Below are 7,139 nucleotides of genomic sequence, written 5' to 3'. Positions count from 1 at the left end.
CACAGTGGGACAACTTGGATTGGGGCACAGTGGGACAACTTGGATTGGGGCACAGTGGGACAACTTGGATTGGGGCACAGTGGGACAACTCGAATTGGGGCACAGTTTGATGCCGAATTACAGCCCAGGAGCTTCGTACTATCAATATCCGTTACCTAAACGCACTCAAATTTCATATCATGCTTACTTTATAATGTTTTGGCTCCATATTGATGCTTTAGGATTTGAAGCAGTACATTTCAGTTAGTGAATGTGAGGAGAATGGCAACTAAAGAATGGCAACAGCAATGAACATGAGAAAAGTAATGCCGGAGTAAATAATTAGTGTGAACCCCGATCGTATGCGACAATTTGTCTACATTTCCTGAATCCCACATCTGTTATATAGATGTGCTCTTTGTAAGGAACAGTTCAGTCTTGGCCAGAAGCGAGCTTGAGGTAGTGAGAAGAAAGAGTCTCATAAACAATAGTTGCTGCCACATTCCTCCTTTCTACAAGCCTGCTCTGGGAACATTCAGTGATTTGCGTGAAAGGAAGAAAAACAGGCAATAAAACTTTATTTTTGAAGAGAATTTTGAGGCAAGATTGTTTATTACGTATTATCTATTTAATTCAAATTATTTATAAATTGAATTTTTGAGATTCATAGCTTATAAAATAAATTACCACCAAAGTAAACTGTGACTTAAAACTGCAGCACGACTGCACCACAGACTGTCTCCTCTGCGCACGAAAAAATTAGTATATGAGTTAGCTCAGAGAAATAGAAAGAAATACCCGCCATCTTACGATCAGAAAGACATCGCTGATGTTGGTTTATTTTACGTTTTTTTGAAGCGGAATCCTTCGATTAGCCTTCGAAAACCAGAAGCAACCTCACTGGCCAGAGACGTGGGCTTCTATAGGACGGTTGTGAGTGCATTTTTTCCGATCTATCAGCTCTTTATGTCAACATGTATTTTCCGCTGGAGGTGTAATCATGATGAAAGTGGTTCCACTACAGTTCAACTCCAGGAAAAGTGATAGCCCTCAAAGGTGAAAACAAGTAGGTGAAGTTACCTCCTCTGAAAGAGACTCCTCGATGTCATTGTGCTATATTATAAAGGTTCAGGTTAATACAATTCCTCCATTTCTTGTGTTGTCTAGAGTGAAATTCCTCCAAAAAATACTGTTTAAGTGTCCCATGGGATCAGTAGGTGCCGCATGTCCTTCTGAATGGATGGCTATCAATTTATTTTTACTGTTTTTAAAATATTTCATCGATCACGCAAAATGTTTTAAAGAAAACCCTGCATTGCTAGTTTTACATAACCACGAATCATATATTTCTGCCGATACTATTGAGTTAGTAAAAATGAATGGGTGGTACTTTTTACTTTGTCACCTCACTGCAATCAATTAGATAATTGTTTGTTTGGCCTATTGAAAAAATATTGAAATGACCGCAAATGGCCTATAAACCACCCAGGAGAGAGAATAACAATTTGCAACTTGGTTGAATACAGCACATAAAAAAGCATTTACATCTAATAATACATATTATTTTTACTTTCGGTTCAACCAGGATATGCCCTGTTAACCCAAGTATTTTTAATGACAAAGACCTTGCCCAAGAAACTGTCAAAGATCAGTTTGTTGGACCTTTAGAATTTCACTTAGAAACCGAGTAAAATCTCGAAAGCCCAGGACAACCCGGGTTGAAACTTCGTTTTAGAGAGCAGAGTTTTCCCCCCTGAGGAATAACGTCCAAAATCTAGCAGGCTAATATCTAAACATCCTAGACAAAAGAAAAGATAGGAGATACCTACGGAAACACCAGTTAAAAAGAGACTGGAAAATATCATCAATAATAAATAAAATAATATCATCAAAGGAAAGAGAGAAAAAACTGCTTGGTCATAAGAAAATGTTGAAAAATGAGCGATAAAATGTCAAGAAAATTTAACATTTTCACATTAAAGAACTAAAAAAAAAAGATTGGAAATGGAAGATATAGCTACAGTTTCAGAATAAAGTGACTAAATTTACCACCAAGGACAGTTGGCAGAACTTCATCCATTAGCGTAATTAAATGTTGATGAAAAACATTGCATGCAGTGTTTTAAAGTTTATAATTACATGACTTAATATTTTTTATCTGCACATGTATCTTGAATAAAAATTTCTTGATTAAAATGTTCGCTTGCATGTATATTTCACCTATTAATGTTAATTAATTCATTTGTACCCTCAATTAATTTAAACTTTGTATTTTATTGAGTAATGCAAGCCTGTCCCACTCTGCCCCGTGCACTGTCCCACTCTGCCCCAGCCTGGGGCAGAGTGGGACACTTTTCAACAAAGAAGAAACTTGAGTATTTCAACTATTTTAAGTTAGTTGCATTACTTGCGAATTTTTTAATAAGTTGAGGAATATACTATTTAAGCAATGGCACCAAAATCTTCCATTTTCCAATAATTCTGTGGGAAATAAAAATGAAATGCTAAAACTGTCCCACTGTGCCCCAGTCTCCCCTATACAAGATACTGTTTGAGTTTTCTTTGGATGCTGAGAAAGGCAAATTGATGCAACCAATACAGCGCGTGTGGGTAAAATAGTGAGAATGACTGATTTGCTCATAAGATGGTATGACATATTTATGAATTTGTAAGGCAAATGAGCCTTTAGAATGTGGAAGTTTACTAATCATTGTACTTTTTGTGACTAAAGTAAAATGACCTCTCATTCTTTTGATAGAAAAAGATTTGCAAAGGCACCGTAAGCAAGAGAAGTCTTCTCTTCTCTGTGTGTTCTGATGTGTAGCCTTCAACGGAAAAAATTGCGACTTTATTGCCTAAGTGCTGTTCGTAGCCAAACACAGGTTATGTACTATTAAAACCTCCTAGCAAATTATCTACCATCAAAAGTAGCTTCAGAGCTATAGAATCAGTGGTGCATCTACCATCAAAAGCTGTTTCAGAGCCATAGAATCAGTGGTGCCCATCTAGATACCTCATGTTAAAATATAAGAGTGCCAATTTTGTTACCAATACTTATCCTATTTCAGGTTTGAATATTTTAATATAGTGAAAGTAAACAATTCGATACTTTATCCTGAAAAAGATTGGTTTTATTTCACACATTTGAGCCTTAATTCAAGGAGAGAATTTGGACCCTTGCACCTGAAGACCGAGGAACATCAAAGCCAGATTAATCAAAGAAATATTATTTTAAGGTTCTTAAGCATTGTCTGCTAAGGGAATATATTTATTGAGGTTCTCAAGCATTGTTTCAAACATTCCCTTAGCAGACAATGCTTGAGAACCTCAATATTGTTTGTTTCAAACTGTTGATTTTTCTCCTCTGATCAAACCTCTGATTGTTTCAAACATTCCCTTAGCAGACAATTTAGATTTTAGCATTCCCTTAGCATTTAGATGGTAGACAGAGTCAGTTGTATTTCTTACAATATTGAGCCAGCTGGGCTACTCTTGCTTGCTATTGGGGAAAGCTGTTGTCTGTGTACATATGTATTTGCTCATGAGGTTGAATTTACAGGAAATGACTGCGCATTCACCACCATTCCATTCGTTATTTTCCATGCTCATCAGTGACCACTGAAATTTTTTCATCGATAAGCTCTTTCAAAGTATCTTGTATGATGTTGGGCAAGATATAGTGGAAGTTTCATTGCAGTGGAAACTCAGTGGAAAACATTGCAGTATTTCCACTGAGTTTTATTATAATAAAATCAGTGGAAATATTGCAATTTCTAATTTTACTAATAACTCTTTCAAAGCCTTAAGTGGGATCCTTGGTATGGTTTCTTCCTAAAATATTAACCCTTTCTACTACTTGTCGACGTTCGAACCTGTGTGGCGTGAGGTTGAAGCGAATGGAGAAAAAAAAGGAACAATTTCGCACGTGCTGAAACGGCGAACCGCACATTTCTCTCGTTTTCTGCTACAATTCACGCCAATTTTTTACAAACAGCACTTGTCATCTACGCCGACAGCTTTCTTTTACTACTTCTCCTCTTTATTGCACTGAAAATTAAGTTAATTCGTCCAAATAATTAAATATATCGAAAAAAGAGCAGGCATACACAAAATTGTTGACTGCGTGTAATATCAAAAACTTGTGAATATGGGCCATTCTTAAAAAGAAATATCTTCCACCACGTTTCCACAATAAATTCATCATATTACATTACTTGATTAATAAAAAAATTCGATATCTGGCTCATTTTATTGTTTGATGAAATCTATCTGGATATATAAAAGAACGAGTATATAGGCGCTTGAATTCATCAAACGGGGGGTGGGAACATAGTTGTGTCAAGTGTTGTCGAGTCATGTGCACATGAGTGGTTTAAATGGCTAATAAAACATTCACAATAACGTTTAAATGAGTGAAATAGGCGGGCAATACTCTCATTCACAGTCAACATTACTTAAGACCTTCTTAGTAACCACGGTGATAAATGCTTCGGGAAACCGTTTTGATGTGAATGATTTACGTTGTGTAGAAAAATATAGTGTATGGTAGATGAACTTATGAAATGTAGCCGATTTTTCGTATTTCTGCCCTTACCGTAGGATTGTATCACCTCGTGATTTTCTCACCCATTTTTTATTTATGATGTTTGAATACAGCAAACTAAATGAAATTAAAAACATCTTTTTAGAAAATAAACGAACAGAGACTAATGAAATGATTATCCGAATATATATGTCTCAAATAATGAAGTAATGTTCGGATTCCACTGACGATGTATGTCTCTCAATGCTCTAATTTTTTATATCTAAGGAAGGTTTATAACAAGAAAACGAATTGATTACAATAAATATATGAATACGGTTAAGAAACTTGAATTGGAGAAAGAAGCAAAGAATGTTCAACTGTCCCCGTTGATGTTAAATTCTATGATATATTTCACAAAAACGTAGATTTGATATGTGTCGAATGGGGGCTTGGAAAGCAAATATATTTAATTGGTGCAGCATGAACAATGCTATAATAAACATATTCATAAAATTTCTTCGGTTTAACATCATTAGTTAGACAGATACGAAAATTTGCATATTTGCTACCATAATCATATCGAATTATCAAGTATACTGACACGTGAAATTAAAATTTCGCAATCCTATTGATTTATCTTCCCGTTTGGTCATCTATCCTATATTTCATGGTCAAATACGCCCGCGGATGTAAAATCCTGCATGTTATAGCAATTCGATATATTTTAAGAAAACGCTGAATTGATATATATCTAATGAGACACAACATGCAAAACATATTTCGATTGGGGTTTGTGAAGAATATCAGGATGTACACATTCACCAAATTTCATTGGTCCAAAGGATATACGAATCAAGTTATGCCAATTTGCGTATTTTCTATAATAATCGATTCGATCATTCGACTATACTGCATCTGTAATGTAAAATCCGCAATGCTTTTGATTTTAATTCCGGTCTATGGCCATTTACCATATAATTCCTGGTCAACTTTGCCCGTTAATGTAAATTCCTATGTGTTATAACAATTCCATATATTTTAAGAAAAAGCAGATTCGATATATATCGAATGAGAGACTATATACAAAAAATGTTTCCATTGGGAATTATGAGGAATACCAAGTTGTACCCATTCACCAAATTTCATTGGTCCAACGCATATACTATTCAAGTTATGCCAATTTGCGTATTTGCTACAATAATCGATTCGATCTTTCGATTAAAATGCCATCAGCACTGTAAAATCCGCAATGCTGTACATTATAATTCCTGTTAATCGTCATCTACTCTATAATTCCTGGTCATCAATGCTTGTGGATGTAAAATCCTAAATGTTAAGGCAAATCGATATAATTTGGAAAATGAAGATTCGATATATATCGCATGTGAGACCATATACAGAACATATTTCTATTGGGCATTGTGAGGAATATCATGATATACCCATTCCCAAAATTTCTTTGGTCCAACTTATATAGCAATCAAGTTATGCAAATTTGCGTATTTGCTATAAGTATCGAATCGATCTTTCGAAAATAATGCCATCTGTACTGTGAAATCCGCAATCCTATTGGTGTAACTTCCAGTCTATGGGTATCTACTATATTATTCCTGGTCAACTATGTCCTTGGATGTAAAATCTTATGTTCTAGCAATTCGATATATTTGAAGAAAAAGCATATTCGATATATATCGAACGTGAGACTACATACAAAACATATTTCCATTGGGCATTGTGAGGAATACCAATATGTACAGTCAGATTCAAAAGAATTGCAACAAATGGAGCGGCGCCACTTTCGCCGCAGTTTTGAAATCGAGTTTTCGTATTTTCTATAGTGGGAGGGAAATTTGAACAACATTCCCACTTCCCGAAATATTTTTTATAACAACATCATTAAAGGGAAATGTATGCGAGGTATGTGCAGTGTTTAATACCACATAAATTGTGCAGCTCATGCTAGATAATAAATCTACGTCCAGAAAGTCAATTTACCTTCTCTCGTAAGCTGGCCGATCCGTCGAAGTATGTTGTCTTACAATTAACGCTGAAGCTTTTCGATAAGCGATAGCGAACAAAACATACACATAAAATATCCGCCGCAATATCACAGCAAATAATGCCACTGAGTGTTAAAATTCAGTTTGATTTAGTGACACTAGAATACTGGTTCATTCCCTTTCCTGACAAAGATCGTAATGAATCCCCTTCTGAGTCAACGTACTCGCTTCGGCGGAACATATACTAAAATTGGAACGATACAGAGAAGATTAGCATGGACCCTGCGCAAGGATGACACGCAAAATCGTGAAGCGTTCCACATTTTTAAGCAAATATTCATGTATTCAAGAAATCTCTGACACGCACAGGAAACGACAAATTAGTAGATCTCTGGGACTATACCCCGGACCCAGGCTCCAGACATCGTACGCCAATCTCGGCCCTAATCCCAAACCACATCCCTTCCCCATAATTAAAAAAAAAACAATCAGAAATACTGAAAAGAAAATGACTATTTAAATAGCAGAAACCACATTTACAGAAATCCACTGGAGACAGCCAGAAGGCTGGGGCTAGTGATAATAATCAAAACAGAAATTCCGGCGAGGCGAGGCTTCTGAGTCAACGTGTGAGA

The 7,139-nt window shown here is 35.8% G+C and overlaps 1 non-coding gene across 1 annotated transcript; it reads left to right on the top strand.

Moving 5' to 3' along the window:
• The first annotated feature begins 6,724 nt into the window (after window positions 1–6,724).
• On the top strand, window positions 6,725–6,831 carry LOC124171943. The gene has a single exon (XR_006868021.1). It is a non-coding gene; the product is annotated as a U6 spliceosomal RNA (small nuclear RNA).
• Window positions 6,832–7,139: the final 308 nt, after the last annotated feature.

This window comes from Ischnura elegans, chromosome X, assembly GCF_921293095.1.
Source record: "Ischnura elegans chromosome X, ioIscEleg1.1, whole genome shotgun sequence".
Lineage (NCBI taxonomy): Eukaryota > Metazoa > Arthropoda > Insecta > Odonata > Coenagrionidae > Ischnura > Ischnura elegans.
The sequence above is the reverse complement of the archived record's forward strand: the minus strand, read 5'-3'. Positions and strand labels throughout refer to the sequence as shown.